Source organism: Python bivittatus, unplaced genomic scaffold (genome assembly GCF_059951505.1).
Source record: "Python bivittatus isolate LINGU-HERP-01145 unplaced genomic scaffold, Pbiv_v1 ctg000080_np1212, whole genome shotgun sequence".
Classification (NCBI taxonomy): Eukaryota; Metazoa; Chordata; class Lepidosauria; order Squamata; family Pythonidae; genus Python; species Python bivittatus.
This window is the reverse complement of record NW_028277035.1, coordinates 42,486,114-42,505,880: the sequence shown is the minus strand read 5'-3', so window position 1 is coordinate 42,505,880 and position 19,767 is coordinate 42,486,114. Positions and strand designations below refer to the sequence as shown.

Here is a 19,767-nt window from a genome sequence, read left to right as displayed (position 1 = left end):
AATACATTCATTACATGAATTTAAGCAATTTGGCACTGATGGATAATTAAGTGAAAGTGTTATGGTGATGAATGGAAGGCACTGAGAATAATTTGAATGGATATGGAAGAAAGAAAAATGGGAAATAATATATGAAGGATATTAGGAAATTAAACAATTAATTATTTGGTGGATAATCAAAATAACAAAAATAAGCAACATTATTGACAAAATGCATTCCTGGTAAATATCAAAAAAGACAGGAAGCAAAAGAGGTGGAAATCATCTGCATATAGCTCAAAAATCTTCTGACTGGAATTTAAATCATATAATGGCAGGATTACTCAAATTCAGCAGAAAAGTTGATATTAAAAAGGGACCCCCGCCCAAACCCCCACTTTTGTGGTGAATTAATAAAGGGAGAAATAATAGAATTCACAAAAAACAAGTCCGATGATTAAGGAACCAATTACAATCATGGAAGAGAAGGTAGATGATTAAAAAAAAACAACCCTAAAATCATATTTTGGAATGTTTCTGTTAGAAACAGAGAAATATATGAGGGAACATGAAAATTACCAGGAGATTTGAATTAGACTATTGTTTAGAAAATTACACAAGAAAGAAGTACACAGAATCAAAGACACAAGAAATCTTATAGGTCTTTAAAGAGGAAATTTAGTAGTATGTCTCTGTGTCCATTGCTTAGGTTATTCATTGCTTGAGAACTCACTCAGAATCATCTTGTGAGATGGCCATATCTCATGTTGTTTAGTCGTTAAGTCATGTCCGACTCTTCGTGACCCCATGAACCATATTGCGCCAGGCCTTCCTGTCCTTCACTGCCTCCCTAAGTTTGCTCAGTTTCATGCTCATTGCTTCAGTGATGCTATCTAACCATCTCATCCTCTGCTGTCCTCTTCTCCTTTTGCCTTCAATCTTTCCCAGCATCAGGGTCTTCTCCAAAGAGATCTCTCTTCGCATTAGGTGACCAAAGTATCTGAGCTTGAGCTTCATTATCGATCCTTCCAATGAGCAATCAGGGTTGATTTCCTTTAAGATTGACTGGTTTGACCTCCTAGCAGTCCAGGGGACTCTCAAGAGTCTTCTCCAGCACCACAGTTCAAAAGCATCAATTCTTCGGCGCTCAGCCTTCTTTATGGTCCAGCTTACAATATTGTTCTTTACAGCATCGGACCTTCTTTTCGCTTCCAGATACATCCACAGCTGAACATCCTTTCGGCTTTGGCCCAGCCGCTTCACTCTTTCTGGAGCTACTTGGAATTGCCCTCCGCTCTTCCCCAGTAGCATATTGGACACCTTCCAACCTGAGGGGCTCATCTTCCGGCGTCATATCTTTTAGCCTTTTAACATTGTTCATGGGGTTTTCTTGGCAAGGATACTGGAGTGGGTTGCCATTTCCTTCTTCAGTGGACCACATTTTGTCAGAACTCTCTGTCATGACCTGTCCGTCTTGGGTGGCCCTGCACGGTATAGCTCATGGCTTCACTGAGTTACGCAAGCCCCTTCGCCACGACAAGGCAGTAATCCATGAAGGGGGCCATATCTCATAAGATTTAATTAATCTCTCAAAATATTTCACAAAATTTGGGATAATTTTTTGAAATCATGCAAGATTTGGGGGTCATCACACAAGATACCCCAATGGTGCCTGAAAAGGTTGTTGATTGCTAATATTAGAGAGAGTTTTCTTAGGCTATATAATATTGTGATTTCTCCCTCTCAAAGCTGTGCAATCCTGACATTGAAAGGATGTGTGTGGGGGTAGGTGGGGGCTGGACAAGGATAGAAAGGGAGGGGGCTGAAAATCTAACAGACATATGCCTGACCCTTCCCAACACTCCAACTCACAGTGGGATTTAAACCAGACATTTAGCTGATCCAATTATTAATTCTAAATCCAAAAATGCAAGGGAATTATTGGAAGCTTGGTATTCAGACAAGGCAGCCATCAACAGGCACATACAGATAAACACCATCTACACGCTATTCAAAAGAGACAATAGAAAGGAAAACAAAAGACCAGAACATCTCCTCACCAGCAACCATCACCCAGATAAGCATAAATTAACATCAAGATTACCACCAGACATACAATCAAGCAGTAAACAATACCCTAATCAAGGAACTACCAGAGGGAAAAAAATAAAACAAAACAAAATCCACACTCCCAACAACACTGGCAGGGCATGCCACAATATATAAACAGAGAGCAAACCACATTCCATTCTAGCAGTGAAGATGTTACCTAGCTGGGTAACGAAACGTTTGCAAGAAAACAACCAAGCTCAGAGAACCTCAAGGACTCCCCAGTTGTTTTCTTTCCCATTACTTACAATGGAAGGGAAGCTTGGTCAAGAAAAGAACCTTCTTGACAGAATGAAGAGATGAAAGGGCTCTCTATCATGATTCCTCCTGCCAGCCACAGCCAGTGTGGCATTGGAATAGTCAAAGCCTTCCACCCTGTGGGTAGAGCTGCTCTGCCCAGTAGCTTGATTGAGCTCAATCAATATAGATTTGTTTAACAGAATAATATCAACTGATAGGTAGTTATCAAGACCTCTCAGAGATATCTTTGTTTCATAATTTGTGTTTCAACAGGAATTCTTGTTTCTACAGGAACAGTGTGAGGGAGATAATTGAGGAACATCCTATAACATTGGGGCAGGTGTATATCAGACATTAGCAAAGCGAAGAGGTTTCAAAATTTTGGCAAAACTACTTAGATGCTTTTAAAAATATAAATTGGGTTCTATTTAAACTACTAATACTCATTAATGAAGAAAAGGAAGAAGATTTCCATTTGAATAAGGTATCTTGATTGCCATGAATAAAAGGAAATTCTGTAATAGTTTATTCCTTAGCTTAGTCATATAAGAATTTTTCTCCATCTGTTCCCCTTTACATCACAAGTCCCATCAGCTCAGAGATTAGGGGAATTGTACTCCAAAATATGTAAAAGGCACAGTGTGAAAAAGATTAGAGTCTTTCCTTATATATTCTCTAAGGATTTGTTTGTAACATGCACTGGAGAAGATAGAATATAGTTAACCCCCATTCTCACCTATTGTTGTTCATTCCAAACACTGATAAGTTCTACCAGAGTTGGAGCTTTAGGATTTGCTGGAACCATTAGGACAAAAGATGTTAAACTATCTAACTTATCAGCCAAAACAAAGCAGGTGTGTGTTTGGTTAAATGATTCCACAGGACAGATGGTGGCCCAAAAGGATTCAGTGGCCCATTCATGGTCCCTCCTCAGCTTCAGTCCCCATCTTTTCTCACACATGTTAAATGTGAGCTCTCCCACTCATCTAACTTTCTCCTGCAATCCTTGGCTCCATGCTTCTAGGACCTGTTTTATACCTGGTGAAGAAACAATGGCTCTGATATATATTTTTTTCTGTGAATCAAAGGAAGTAGGAGCATTTTTCTTTTTTTCACTTAGGACCTGACTTCCCACTTCCTGTTTTTCAACTGTCTGCTCTACAGAGTGAGTCCCTGCGGACTGCTGTCATCGGGGAATCTTTGTGGCTTTCCCTTGCTCTTGTCCGAGACTTTGTGTTTGGCTCCCTGTCAAAAGAATTTTTTTTTCTTCCTGGAGCCCTTGTCTGAAGCCCATGTTTGCTCTCTAAACATTCTGCCCAAAAAGTTGTGCAATGCTATTTGGCCTTGCACATATGTTTGGCTCTTAAACAGTGGCTGGATACAGTAAATTGTGTCATGAATCTCCATCTGTAGGGGTAGTTTAGGACTGTTATGTGAGTATTGGCTTGGCTACTGGGGCGAAGAAAGGAATTGGGGCATTGCATCCACACAGGATATGATGGTATATTTCTTTCTCAGATAACAAATCCCTCTTTGGCATAAGAGGCTTGTTTTGATCATCCTTTTTAAAAATCTTTTTGCTTTTTGTTGAAAGATAGAAATCAATACTTTCAATAATTGCCCAGCTTGAGGCAGCAGGAGTTATTACATATATTCTCTTTGGATTTCTCAGTCATTTTTGTAAGAATTGACAAAATGAAATTAATTCTTCTTCCTGAGGTTCATTTACTTTCTAGACCAGCACCAACAATGTGTGGGTTTAACCACTGAACAGAGGGATTGGGGAAAGAGTGAAATAATTTTCTGCAATAATTTTCTTCTGAGAACTTTTGCCTTGAAGTTTTAATTCCTTTTGTTTGCTGCTGGCCTCAGTAATCCCTACATTTTCTAAAAATGATCAGAAGCTCAGAGAAACCTGGGGTAGCATTAGCAATGTGAAGTCGATGGAGTTGCACTGAATCATGTAAAGAACACAAACTGTGTGCTAATGAAAGCAAGATTTTTCTATTAAATCCAGGCATAGGAATATATAAAATCCTTTAGTGAGCCCCCCGCCAAAGAAGAGGTAGAAGTCTTTGCTGATTCAAATACACCAAAATCAGTGTTTCACTGGTTGATGTTGGGCAAAATAGGGCACTTCTAGGGCAATCAGAAGTGTGATGGATTCACAGGAGGTTTGAAGTCCCATTTATTCTGCCAATATGCCCCCAAAACTGGTCCAAGTTATGCCAGTCCTAGGGATGGCATTGTTAGTATCCTTTCATTGAGGTCACAGGAAGGAAAATGAAACATTCTGAACCCTCTTCTAGTCCCGGCCACAGTTAGCTATCAGGCATTTTGTCCCACAAAGAAACCTCTTTTCTCTAAAGACAGGGTTGCTTTGCCCAAGTGTATAAGGGGAAAAAGGAAAAAGAGTTAGAGATTTTACACCAAACGTAAGTTGTTAAAAACTATAATAAAAGTACAAAAAAGAAGAGATTTTAGCAAAAAAAAAAAAAAGCTGCAAACTTAAATTGATTAAATATAGGATACAAAATTACAAGAAATTGCTTTAAATATATGAGATAGCTTGAGACAAACTAGAAGTAAAAAAAAGACAGAAGAGTCAAATATCGATATCCAAATGTTAGAAAAGGCAGTCATAAATTATATGAAGATTTTCTGAATCTTTATCATCAGTAGCAATGGTAGACTGTTATTGAGGATAGAATATTATGTATCATGATGTTCTGTATGTATTTAATGTGCAAGCAAGGCCAGTCTAGCACTTGGCAGAGTGAGGCGCCTGTTTCAGGCAGGAGGTATTGTGGGGCATCATATTAGCCTTGCCCAGTGTTCGAGTCCCAGCTAGCCCACCCTGATGAAGGACCCTTTAACTATCTTCTTATCACAGCTCAGGTACAGCAGAGGGTGTTATTTTGTCACCAGTGTTGTAAGATTCCATGTCCAATCTGGTCAGGTTACATACATGGAAGAGAAAAGAGGATCTACACTATTTGTTTGTTCCTTAGATTTATATCCTCTCTCCCCTCCAAATGCCTTGAACAGCAGAATATAAAAAAACAGACTACGTAATTCTGGACATTCTTTATATCTGGATTAAGGAGAATATGGGTGGAAAATTCAATAAGGTCTTTAGAAAGCTTAAATATATGCAGTAAAACTTTTAAAACCCTGAAGCCATGTGGAAGAGTAGCATCAATCATGACAGAAGAAGGAGAAGGAGAAGGAGAAGGAGAAGGAGAAGGAGAAGGAGAAGGAGAAGGAGAAGGAGAAGGAGAAGGAGAAGGAGGAGGAGGAGGAGGAGGAGGAGGAGGAGGAGGAGGAGAAGAAGAAGAAGAAGAAGAAGAAGAAGAAGAAGAAGAAGAAGAAGAATCCAAAATAGATTGGGATCACTTGCCAGAATTATATGCTTGGGAAGGGCACTCATCTTTTAATTAAGAATACAATTCTCCAGAAGGTTTGAGTGCATTTAGTGGATTAGATTTATTTTCTTTTTCATTTTTGATGCCCATTTTCTGAAGTTGAAAGGACCTTCATAAGCACTAATGGGAGAAAGAAATAAAGACTTATTGATGCAAGTGTAGAAATTGTTGGGTTTTTACAATCATGTAATTAAATTTTAATTTGAATTAAATGTGTTTGAATTTACTTTTTGTCCTAATCTCACTTTATGGAGTGTGGTTCCCAACATACCACTCAAAGAGCATGGGAGTCCTCAGCTTGGAAAAAAGTTATGTACTTTGTTGTATATACTCATAAAATGATGTTTGTTCTAAAAGTTTTGGGGCTTCAACACCAAGAATTTCAAAGAAAGCAGTTGAGTTTTGCTTTTCTCTGGAAATAGACATAATAACTTTTTGTAGAAAAAGTAATAGAAATCTGTTGTTCTTTTTTCCATTATAGTTGCAGATACTTTATGTTAAAAGGTGAAGCTTCATATTATTTGTGAAAGAGAAAAAAATAAATTTTAATAGAAAAAGATATCTGTGCTTGATGTACAAAATCAGTTGATTTTATTATTTGGGGGCTGAGAATTTTAAGTCAAGAAAGATTTTTTTTAAGGAAGAAGGAAAATCTCAATGGGAAAAAAAAACTGTTTACATAAAGTCTCAGATTCAGGCCCAGGATTTCCCTTGAAAGAAAGAATGGGGAATCTCTGTAGTCCTCCAGATGTTGCTGGCCATTGGCTTGGTAGAGATTCTGGATTCTAATAATATTTGCAAGATCAAAGGTTCCCTCTTCTTTCAGAAAAGGATCCTTCTTAGGAGCACTGAAATTCCAAGGAGACTTGGAATGCTAGAAAGAAGAGTGCTAATTCAAAATTGGCACGCAGGGCTAGAATACTAATATTACACTTCAGCAAGGTATTCAGAGTTTGTCCTAATTCTGTGTACCTAGTTTTGTATATTCCAAATGAACAGGCCTGGCTGGGGAAAAAACAAACAAACAGCAGTCACATTTGGCTAGTAGAAAAGATTCGGTGTTATCTTTTGTAAAAATTCTGGGGGAATCAGCTGATATTTTGCACAAGATCCTTCATTACTGCTCTGCATGCCCAGAAATCATGTGCACCTTATTCTCCAGCCTTCCCCAAGCTGGTATCTCCAGGCTGACTTACTCAAAAAAAAAAACAAAAAAAGTTAGAAAGTTGCAGATCTAACCCTTCTGGGGGCTACTAGATTTGGGAAGGCTCCCTTAATTATTATGTCATTCTATGAAAGATGGCATCATATTTTGGGCATTGGGGCTGAAGTGGGCTTTTGCCACCTTACTGGTGATCCATGTGGACAGACATGGCTGAGGTGGTGAGCAGGTTCTAACCCATGAATATGGGGTGGCTGTAGTAGATTACCTGACTCACCTCCATAGATCATCAGTGATCCACAGACCACACTTTGAGAATCACTAGGATAACACAATGAAGATGTGGAATCAACGTGAAGCCGCTGTGAAAAAAGGAAATTCCATGCTAAGGATCATTAAGAAAGTGCTTGAAAATCAAAATGTCAACACTGTAATGCCCTTATACAAATCTATGTTGTGCCCACATCTGGGAAACTGTATACAGTTCTGGTTGCCAATCTTTAAATAAATAAATAAATAAATAAATAAATAAATAAATAACTAAATAAATAAATAAGTTGGAAAAAAGGCAACAGAAGACAACTAAAATGATGAGGGGCTCCAAACAGCTTTTCTAGAAGGGAAGGCTCAAATGTTTCTAGTCTTTAGCTTGGGGGAAAAAGCAAATGAAGGGGGATATGATTGATATGTATGAAATCCAACACGACATAGAGATATGAGTAAGGAGATACTTTTCTCACTATATCAAAATATTAGGACCATGGGCCACCCAATGAAGCTGATTAGAGACAAAAGAAAATAATACTCTTCATATAGCACGTAATTATCCTGTGGAATCTGTTACCACCAGATGTGATGGTCACTACCTTGGGTGGCTTTAAAAGGGTGTTTGATAAGTCCATGAAGGACAGGACTATGAAGGGCTATGGTCCTGAAGATTCAGTGTTATCTCCAGGTTGGGGGGCAGCATGTCTCAAATTGCACATTCAGTTGCAACAAAACAATGGTAGGAGAGAATTGTGTCTGGCTGGCCATTGTGAGATAGAAAATGGTGGACTGAGATGGCTCTTAGCTTGGTCCAGCAAGGCTGTTCTTATGAGATCTTCATAATGCAGTTGACTATGCACTGACTTTCAGCTTAACCATTTATCAATCCAGTATTAATTCAGACTTGAAACAAAGGCTATACCTTTCCATAATACTAGCCTACACTTCTGAAGCATTGTAATAATTGTATGAATTAGCCCTGAATTGATACCAAATAATTGGACTGGAGAGAAAATTTTGCCATATTGTACCCACACTGTTTGGCTGCCAATTTGCTACATAGCTCCTATGTTTTTATTTGTCTTTTAGGTTGTATAATAATGACTTACATCTTAAAATGTAAGTGTAAATGTCCCACAATTAGCCCATATATATTCTTACACTGACATGTTCAGAATGAAGTGATTTACTTTTGTCTGCCAGCTATCAAAACAAGTTGATATTACAACTTGGCAAAATAATATGTGCCTGCTGTCCAGCATTTCTCCCTAGAGAATAATAATACTATATTTTCTTCCAAGTGGTTGAGGCATAAGCAAGGCGTTATAAATCTTCTGTTTGCACCCATGCAGAGGTGTTAACATCACAGTTGAGAAACAGCTTAGATGTGACAGTCAGGAAACAGGAAACCTCATGTGCAAAGGTAGCTTACAGTTTCTTGCTACAGCTAAGTATTTGCCAAGGAGACTTAAATTGCAGTATTTGTCTTCTGTGTATTCAAGGTAGCTGTTCCTATAATCTTGTGCTTGTCCCTTCTCCTGACTTATTTTTATGGAATTTTCCTAAGAAAATCAGGATTTGCAACCAAACCATCTTCTAGATTCTGTTAAGGACTTATTGTAGCCTTATTCAGGCATACTAAGATTTAAGCTTACCTACATTTATACACAACATTTGGGAGGAGCTCTGTAACCGCATTCAGCTACTCACCATCCTCTGCACAATGCAGAGTTTTGATGATCTGGGATTCTCAGTGGTGTATTGGAACTGGATTCGGCCAGATGCAGCTACACTCTTTTTTCAGATCTGCCAGTTCAGCCTGGGAAAGTGGATGGGTTGAGTGGATGGTTGCACTCATACCTCACCTCAGAGTTCAGTTACTAAACTTCTCAGAAGGGTAGTACTGGAGTGTTGGGTATTCCAACATTTAGTACAATCTGGGAAGAATATTCTCAAGCCTTCCTGGCATTACCCAAGATCTGTAAATAGCATTTCCTGCAATAAAGGCTGTCCTTTGGGGCTTAATAACTGCAACATTTTCATGAGTAAGAGGATAAGCCTGCACCTCTCGGCTGCTGCTGTTCAGTCACCACAGACAACCAGATGAGATATAAAGAATCAGCCTGTTGGTTACAAAGTGTTCACCCACAATTAATAAATCCATACTATCTCATTTCTCATTAACCTATATGTTTAAAAAACCCTGAAAAGTCACATTTCGATACATACTCAAAAATAGTTTTAAATGTTTTACAAACACATTCAGAAATGTATTTTCTTTAAATTCAGGCTGCTTTAAACACTCAAGGATTTAACTGCTAAGAGCTGTGTGGATGACCGGGAGTTGGGCAAAGCTGGTGCATTGTTCAGTTCTGATCCTTTTTGTTGCCTGGGAGATAAAAGTCAGATCTGTTCATACAGATCAAGTTCCTCAAGCCTTTCTAAGCAAGAACATTGTTTGTAAAATAATTTGGGTTTCTGAAAGCAGCAACTGCATGGCACAGAAGGTTCCCCAGTACACCGTTCACTCTGAATTAGTACCCTAAAGTATCCACAGTGGGATTGGTCTGGAGATCTTTGGGTGTGGCAGAGCACCAGACACCATGGCTCCATCAGTTGTTTGCACAATCTAACTTGTAATGGGAGAGGAAATATTTACCAAATTCATCTGTTTCTCAGTTTTAACCTGGCAAAAAGCGCTGCCTGATGTTTTGATAAGCAAGTTAATGAACAATGTTTGAAAACTACCAGCCTGATCTTTCCAGTTACTGAGGGCAACACCAAACAGGAAAAGGGCAGTCTCTGTTAGGTCGTTGTATGCCCATGAACAACATGCTGGAGATGTGAGGGCATACTGGACTGAGGGAACTTTCCAGAGGTTGCGCATACCTGTTCATGCATGCCTATTCTCTCTGTAGGTTTCTGCCTATTTCATTCATGTACACATGCTCTTCATTGTTGAGAGGCTCTTTCTCCAATTATGTCAGGAGATGCTGATTATGGGGGTGGGGTGGAACATAACCTTGCCCTCAATAAAAAGAATATACCACAGTGAATATACAGTATTTGTTTTTCAGGTATCACAACACTTTGTTGTTTTTGTTTCAGTGGACCTAGACAGCTTTCTTCTGGCAGCTGGTATTCTGGATTTGCCACCATCTTTATTCTGTGTGTATTTAAACCTTAATTGTATCATCATCAGTTCTTTTTTTTTTCTCTTCATTTTATTGGCATCTAATTCTACTATTTTTCCCCCTCTATACCCCTCCATATAATATATCTACTAAATGAGTATTGCACTTTATGCCTCTGATGAAGTGGACTCTCATCCAGGAAAGTTAGTTCCAAACTAAATGTGTTAGGCTTAAAGGTGCTACAAGAATGTTTGTTTCTAAGCAATCTAGATCAGCGTTTCTCAGTCTTGGCAGCTAAAAGAAGTGTGGACTTCAACTCCCAGAATTCTCCAGCCAGCATACTGGCTGGAGAATTCTGGGAGTTGTAGTCCACATATCTTCAAGCTGAGAAACACTGATCTCGATGATGTCCTTCTGCTGGGTCCCAGCTAAGCTAAGAGAAAAGTGACATCAGAGCATTGCTGTAGAGATGAAATAGCCCCATTGCCTCACTCCCAAAAAATATTAATTAGCCATTTTTTTCCAAAAAATCAGCCACAGCAGTTCTTGCAATCAAAATTCATACCACTGGAAGTAAATTCCATTGACATTGGAAATAAATTGCCCTGAACTTAATTAGATTTGCTTCAGAGTAAATAGGGTTTGTGTTGAAGGATCTTGGGCATCAGCAAGGTTTATTTTTTTTTCAATCTAATATGCAGATGCACTCACACCCTTTTTTTCACCTCTGCAATGTGGAATTTGCCTGTGAGTAAACATGCTTTGGGAAGTGCTGCAAGTAACAGAAAAGTCCTATAAACAGAGGTGGAAAACTGTGCCCCAATTGTTGCTCAACAAGAACTCAAGTATTACCAATGAGCAAGAGGAGGCAGATGCAAGGAATTCTATTTAGTAAAAACCCGAAGGTTTCTGCTCTTAAACTAGAAAAAAGGGCCATTACATATTAACAATTCAAAAAGGACAAGCTGTTATCTTGCTTGCTAGTGGAAAACATACTTTGCATGCAGAAGACTGGCCCTGGTCCAGTCACTGTTATCTTCAGGTTTGCCTAGAATAAGGTTTGCCTTCAACTCACCTGAGGAGCTACCATGACTGTCAACCGTTCTGGGCTATACTGCTACATGGCCAGCTTCAATAGGAAGGAAGATTCCTGGCACCCTTTTGTGCTATGTGTGTGTGTGAAAGAGAGAGAGAGAGAGAGAGAGAGAGAGAGAGAGAGAGAGAGAGACTGTAGAATGATGTAGAGTGAAGGGATTGTGATCCTGCTGTATGCAACTGCCACAAAAACATTAACACATAAATACACACCAAGTGGTTTTTATTTCAGCATTACTGCTTCACTTTTCCTTTGCTATGTGCGTCAGTGTGATAAAAATCAAAGTCTGTTTAAGCACAACAGCAGGCTGTGTATATCAAGGACCTTCCCCCAACAGCAAGTTACAATGCTTCTCACTTGAAGCCAACTGAAAACACAGCTTTCCTGCAAGCGGCTCTCTCCATTGCCCGTCCCTAGCCCACCTGTATGGCCTCTGTTTCCAGGAACTGCAGTCACGCACCTTTTCTTGAAATAATGAGTGACAAAGCCTAACAGATCATGAAGCTGCCCTTGGATGGTGATGGAATAAGGGGGAAATAGTACTTTAACCATAGTACATCTAAAGGTACCTTAAGCCTGTCTTACTCATTGCCTGAAGACACAGCAGGAAAAAGATGCTGCCAGCACCCATTTGGACTGTGGTTGGGAACAAGTGAGTCTATGCTTCTCCCACACACTTCCCCTCCCAAAATCAGTTTTTTTTTTAATTTATTTATTTATTTATTTATTTATTTATTTATTTATTTATTTATACATAGGCTTATCCCCACCCATCTCCCCGCAATGGGGGACTCTGAGCGGTTTACATCAAGTTAAAACAATAAATACATGATTAAAATTTATAAAAAGACAAATACATCTACACAGATGGAAAGAAGAGAAAAAAAATCCAAGAGGCTGATGGAAGCTGCACTAGGCCAGATGCCAGAGCCAGGTCTTCAAATCCCTCCGAAAGGCCGGGAGTGAGGGGGCCTGTCTCACCTCTGGGGGCAAGATGTTCCAGAGGGCGGGGGCTACAGCAGAGAAGGCCCGCCTTCTGGACCCTGCTAGTCGGAGTTCTTTTGCCGAGGGGGTCCAGAGCATGCCCTCTCTATGAGATCGGGTGGGACGGGTTGAAATCATGGGGGCAAGGCGGTCCCTCAGGTAGCCTGGCCCCATGCCATGTAGGGCTTTAAAGGTGATAACCAACACCTTGAATTGGACCTGGAAGCAAACTGGTACCCAATGCAGCTCACGGAGCAAAGGTGTTATATGGGTCTTTCTTTGGACCCCAAAAATAGCTCGCGCGGCTGCATTCTGGACCAGCTGAAGCTTCCGGATACTCTTCAAGGGTAGCCCCATGTAGAGCGCATTGCAGTAGTCTATCTGGGAGATAACAAGGGCATGAGTGACCGTTCGAAGGGCATCCCGATCCAGGAAGAGGTGTAACTGGTGCACAGCCCAAAGCTGTGCAAAAGCCCTCCTGGCCTTAATGGATGGTTTTCCTCAATAATCCAGGATGCAGAGGTCTCCTCCTCTCCAACCTGCATCTCACATCCAAAGCATCTCCAGGATACACAACCATTCTACACATCTCTTCTCTCACTGGAGCTGAGTGTCTAATTTACTTTTGCCTTCAATCCCATCATTATTTTCATATGCACTGACTCTGAACACAGACGTTCTGTTTAACTGTCGTCATTGGGTAATATCCATAAAAGTGTGCGTATACCTTTCACCCATACATTATCTGTGCAATGTTCTTTTAAACCATCAAACTAGTGTCAATCTACTGACCATCACAAACCATCCAGGAAAAAGGTAGGGGTTGAAATGAATGGCATTAGCGATGCTTCTTATATCACAAGTCAATCTCTTCTCCCTCATTTCTCCCATTTCCCTTCATATAATATAATGCAATTCAAGGCTCATTTATTAATAATCAGGCAGGCAATCTGCTGCTTCATCCATGAGTTATACAGATGGCCAAACTCTCTCTGCAAGTGCATGTTACTCTGAATCTTTCCCACACCCTCCCAACCACAGTAAAAGCTGGAAAGTCTATTGTGGGTTGGGTGATATGGAACACAAATGGACTGTGTCAGTTCTTGGCAGCCATGATACCAGTGCACAAGCCTGAATTCTTCCCATATCTCCCATCAATATAATATACCCAAATGGATCTACTTTGCCACTGCTTGATAAATGAAGAGACTTTTCATCAGCAGATGTTCAACAAACGTATTAATTATTTCAGTGACAGATACAGTTGGAAAATGCTACCACTGTTAGTCTCCCATGGCTCTTAAGCTTGGCTCCACTGGGGTATTAAAAGCAATCTACCATGGATTTCAATGGGTGCACTTCCTTGGAGAGATCTGCCAAAATGGACTACCGTAGCATAGGCAGGAAGGAATGTAACTGGCTACCTCAAACACTTGGATCAGGATGCACATATTTGAAAATGATATGTTCAAAATGCATGGAGAAGGTATGTTAGAGAAAATTACTTTCTGTACAATGGGAAATTTTCTACAAAATCCAAATATTGGAAAAAGTTGTACCCGGTATTCCATACATCAGAAAAGCTGTAAACCACAACAAATGTGGATTTTCCAATAGTTTGTTTTCTTTTAATTGCAAAAAAATTGGCAGAATGGAATAATATATGAATCTATGACACTGAAACAGATTGGACTGAAATTTATTTCCACCACTGCACAAAAGAATTTAAGAGCACTGTAATTCTGATACATTGATGATCTGGAGCAAAAACAATTTTTTTTCCTAAAGAGCTTGATTTGATTTCAGTACAGGTATGTCAAAAACGTTTCTGTAAGTGTGAACGTATGATATTCCAGAATATTTATTTATCTAAAACATTTCTATACTGTCATTCAATTCAAAAATTTCAAAAGCATTTTGCAACTAATAAAACACGGTAAGGCAACTTGTGGAGAAAAAATAGTTTTGAATAAGATTAGTTAGCTGATTGATTAGATGTTTCAGTGTATTTCTATATTCTAACAATGAGCATTTGATTTTCTTTCTCTCCCTCTTATATATATGATTTCCTCCTTAGAAGATGTCTCTCTTTCTTGCTCCCGCATGTGATTTCCTTCCTACTATCATCCTACTTTGAGTAGGATTGCATTATTTTCCAATAGTTAGTGTGTGCAGTTCCTTTGTAAATCAGCATGATTCAAGACTGAGATAACTAATGGGAATGATAAGAAAGCTGCACTTAGCAACCAATGCTTAGTCTTCCCATCTGAAAGAACTTCTCATTTAGATAATCCTACTTTTCATCATCCCTCTTCTACAGCCAGCCCAAATATTTATATTTCAACAACACCTGCTATTGTACATTCTCACAGAAAATAGTTTTAACATCTGTATCTTTGACATCCACTTAGAATTAAAAATTAAGACAACACAGCAAGATAAAGACATATATCACAATTATATAATAAAATTATAAAAGTTTTAGAGATGCTGTCCAAATTATTTTTTTCACTGCAACAAGCAGTCACTTATGAGTTTTGCGGCTCAAGAGAAATGAGCAAGCATTGCTAAAAGAAGCATGCTTGACAGTAAGGTGTGTATTTTAAGATGCTTTTGAAATGATGGAACAAATGTGTTTGAATTCATTTCTGAAGCTGTTCCTTCCATCATACAATATTAGGAAACTCATACCTGTTTCTTTTCACTTTCAATTCTCCTCACTTTAGAGGAATTCTGAGACTGGAAATTTGTTTTGAATACCAGAACTGATTGGAGCTCACAAGCTTTCAATTGAAAAATCCATGTCTGTTTATCCCAAGCTTTCTTTTAGCAGTGTGATTTACAGCAAGAACAGAATCATTGTGTTGCACCTATTGTTAAAGAATTGGGAATCAGAAGTTCTTGCAGGTCTGTTGCAAATCACTCAGAGATCTACTGGTGATAGTTCCAGTTCTGCTTCCTGCCCACCCTTGCTCAAAATTAAAACAAAGAGATTCAGAATAAATCAGCTGATACTAACCACCACCACCACCACCACCACCACAATTTTAGTTCTCAGGACTGTAGAGGATAGCTTATACTTTCTGTGGGCTCCAAAATAGCACACATGTTCTACTCAGAGATTTGGCCATTTGTTGGTATCATTAGGTCAAAGCTGTCAAATTTCTGGGGTGCACTGTCCCCTCTCATACCTTGCCCTTAGTTTTCAAAGTGCCTTCTCGTTATTCCTTCTGCTTTCTGCCATGAAATGAAGGTGGCAATAGAAAATATAGATGCAACCTACTGAACAGATCCATTACACTCCAAGTTGGAATCAGCACTGTGGCCAAGTTCAAGGACACGATGTCAGCAAATTCTCTTAACATATGCGTCCTCATTGCTGAAAACTTGTAACAACTATTATAACAACTGGTGCACTTCCCAGTAATCCACAGCAAGGTAGTCTGTGAGCTCTATTTAGGAATCCAAAATATTTTCCTTAAAATTTGTAACATATACCTTCAGAAGCACAGTTGATGCTCTTCTAAGGAACACTAGTGGCTTAGGGATTCCTCAGAGCAACATTTGCTGTAATTATTTCATAATTACAATAAAGTAGTAAATCCTTCCTTCCTTCCTTCCTTCCTTCCTTCCTTCCTTCCTTCCTTCCTTCCTTCCTTCCTTCCTTCCTTCCTTCCTTCCTTCCTTCCTTCCTTTTGGCTGTGGAACAAAATACTTTTCTCCTGCCTAAACTGTAACTTTTGACTCTGGGAACTTTGCTTGGTCAGCAGTTTCCTCACCAGGATAGGTGGGATATAGTCCTGTGCAGCTTGAGGAAATGACCCTTTCTGAAAGGATCTGCTCTACTATTTCCCCACTAAGTGACAAGATAAATGCAAGAGCAGGTCAAGGAAGTTAACTTCCTGCCTTGTTTCCTATTCAAAAAAAGAAAAAAAAAAGTCACGCATCAATTGGAGAGGGGAAAAAAGTATCTCATTACCTGTGCAGAGAAGAGAAGGAGGGGAAAAACAGCTGCAAACTGTAGTCAGGGGTCTCTCTCTGTCTCTCTGTCTCTCTGGCGGTGCTCTTTCTAAGTTCTGTCTCTTTCAGCACACTGCTGAATTTCTTTGGGCAGAGAAGGAAATTCTCAGGACTGATACCGAGAGTGATAGCTCCCTCCAATTCTGTTCCTGCTTCCCTCCCACTTCTCCCCCACACCCACATATCAAAGCAGCCAATGAGTTGGCTGGCTGATTTTTGCATATGTGAGTCAAAGAAGGAGTGGGCAGAATGAGAGTTTTCAAGGGCTGCATTATTGCTCTGCTGCCTTTCAGAGAAAGTGATGCTCCCAGAATCCACCATCTCAGGCAGGAAAATATTCCTAAAATCCCAGAACCGCAGACTCACAAGAGCAGCTCCCTGCAGAGTATTATGTGATATGCATAGCTGGGAAACAGCAAAAAGTCATCCAGTTTGCCCAAAGGCAGGGCCGTCTCTCGCCAGAGAATAATGCACATATTATTGTGGAATTGACCAGGATTTTCTTTGCTTCATAAGCATAATAGGATTTCGTAAGAATAATACAAAGGAAAAGGCTTCTGTTACTGGGCCCCTATGAATAATTCATCCAAAGGGATGGTCAAAGAAAACAGATTTGTTTTCAGAAACAACCTACAGCACAGGTATTGGGCAATGGAAACAGTGATGCGTAGGACATGCGGACATGCTGTTTCCCTGTTTGCATCCAGAAATAGACTAATATTACTCAATGGGATAAAAGGAAGTGAACTTTTCTCACTAGTTCTAAGCTGAATTATTTCTACTAGAAAGGAAATTAGGGTTGCAGAGACACAGCTGAGAAATCTCACCTGTTTCCCTGATCTGCCCTGTGACATGGTGGATTAATCAGAATTCCCAGTTTTCCTCCAGCAGATTGCAGGCGTGGTCTGTCAAAAGGTAGAATGACGCATGAAAAATATGCTGCATGAGAAGCAGTTCTCAGGCATCTCTTCATCATCAACATTTCGTTTCATTGGGCTAATGAATATTTTAACAAGGCATTTAAAAAGCAGATTTTTTAAAACAAAAATGAGTTGCAAAATGACACAACTACTACATCCAGTGCTCTGATGTCTGGATATGAACAGGGAGTACATGAATATCTGTGCAGCACCCCCATGTGGTGCGGAACAGAACTGCACCTAGTCATGTCTGAAAGGGGTCCCAGGCCCTGGATTGACTCCATCCCCCCAGGAAGACCAATAAGTCTTTTTGGACAGAAAGAAGCCTAAGGGGGTTTTCTGTGCCAGCAAATCCTGGCTTGAGCAAGAAGTTCCTCTTGGGCTTCACGTGTTCTTGTCTGCTTTTGGTCTCGGCTGCTGGTGCTCAACTCTTGGCTTACCTCATGCTACAGAATATAGTACAGCTTTGACACCTAAGGAAAATTTTTATTTTTGTACACTGGCCAAAGTCCCAAATTGTGAGAGGGTGGCTTATAATTTTTAAAAAGAGAAATACATATGAATTTGCTACGGAACAAACTAGCCTTTCCCAGTCTGATGTTCTTCACATGTTTAAGGTTGTAATTTGCAGAGCTCCCAAATTCTGGCTGGTGTTTTGGATATTGTCGTTTGAAAGCCAGTTTGGAGAGGCCAAAATTTGCTCTTACTTCATGCAGTGCCAGGCACAGTTGGCAGATAAGGCTGTCAATTCTGATTATCAATGCCTAGGCTATGTTTTCAACAGCAACTAGATATTAGCAGGTGATAACTCTTGTTGCATTGCCAGGCCATGAAATGTATTGGCAAGTTGGTAAAGCCCGTTTGCAAGGTCCAAAGGTTTTTTTCCCAGCGGTTGTTAGTTGATCTTCATGTTTGAATGAGGTATAGAATTCTTTGTCCACTTTTAGCCCTTCTTCTTTAATTCCCATGACTTGCTTAGCATTTTAACTTTCTGGCAGTGATGAGCTTTAAAGTTCTGATGTGTCTCAACAATTCCTGAAGTTGGAGCCAGGTTCAGATGCCAGCTTAGGGCTTCACAGTCTGAAGGGGGCCTCTCAGAATTTCAGAAGTTTTTTTGTTTGTTACAGTTTTATTATAATTTCCTATCTGAAAAAAAAAAAAGAACTCTTCATAACTCAAGCCTTCCTGGACAACTCACATGACCCTCATCAATTAATTTAGGTATGCTTTGTTTCTGCATGCATTCACACGTTCTGTTCAAAGATGCCCTTCCCCATCCCAACATGGGTTTGTTACGCATCTTGGCACCCGCGTGTCAATATTGTTGCTAATTTCAAAAAACATTTTAAAAATTAAGCTGCTGTCTTAAGGTTTAAGCGTTTTAAAATTGTTATTCTAATGTTTTATAATTCTAAAGTTGGTTGTTTTATCATTCTGTGTTATATATTTCTATAGTGTTCTTTGTTCTAAAATTCTGTATTATTATTGATGTTGAGAGTCACTTAAAAGGGAGGTGGAATATAAATGTTTTATTTTTAAAAAAGCAGAGCTAAATGGCAATATTCATATTTGTGGAAAGGAGTTTTGCATTCTGCCTCTTATTCTCCCCAAATCCCTTTCTTCTGGGGCATTTGAAATACAGTTTAAACACTAATTTGTTTCTACCTCAGTCTTCTCTATAGTTTTAATTGGGCTTGTGCCCTGATCATAACTATTTGGAAATAATTATTGGGGGTGGTGACAGGACATATCATCTTGAATAATAAGGTTAATTCACAAGTTTTATTCTATCATGGTTCCATATTTTTGCCCTTTCTCTGATTTAAGGCACTATTGGCCAGCTACCTGTTTTACCCGCAAATCTCTTGATGCATTTCTATGCAGTCTGCTAATATCCTTGCTGCTGCTGGCCTTGCCACCCTTCACATTCTTCAGGGCTCTGTCCAGATGATAATGGTGGATGCAAAAATTGGCCATGAACCAGGGCCCAGCTGTCTTCCTCATTCTTGCCATACCAGATCTGTTGGTTGCAGAAAGAACAAGAAAAAAAGCCAATGAGGAGTGGGGGCAACAAAGCATGGGGAAATGGTGGCGAGGTGCCATGGTCCCTTCAGTTCAGCCGGAAGGCAATTCTGAGGAATCAGGTGACAGGATGAGGCTGAAGCTCCTCCCAGTGGGAAGCCACCAGCCTCAACGCTCCAGAGGCACTAATGCAATGCTATAGTGCAGGGTTGACTATGGACCATCAGTTGCAGAGGACCTCCTGCAACCTCCGGGTGTGACAGGGACCTTCACTTTAGAATGATGCTGTGGACAACAGGGCACAGTTTCATGATACCTCAGCCCTACCTCTCTAAATCTTCAGTCCCAGCTGAAAAAGGTTCCAAACATATTGCTCAGCTTTAGTTTAAAGTAAATCTGGAATTTTAGA

The 19,767-nt window shown here is 39.7% G+C and overlaps 1 protein-coding gene across 3 annotated transcripts in view; it reads right to left on the bottom strand.

Annotated features, from left to right (window-relative positions):
* HRH2 (histamine receptor H2) overlaps window positions 1–18,750 on the bottom strand; it is a 52,862-nt gene extending 34,112 nt beyond the window's left edge. For 2 of the 3 annotated variants that reach the window (XR_015794814.1, XM_088133907.1), the window contains exon 1: window positions 16,376–18,750. The gene's annotated coding sequence lies outside the window, so the exon portion shown is untranslated. The remainder of the gene's footprint in view (window positions 1–16,375) is intronic. The other variant, XR_015794812.1, reaches the window with a different exon arrangement.
* Window positions 18,751–19,767: the final 1,017 nt, after the last annotated feature.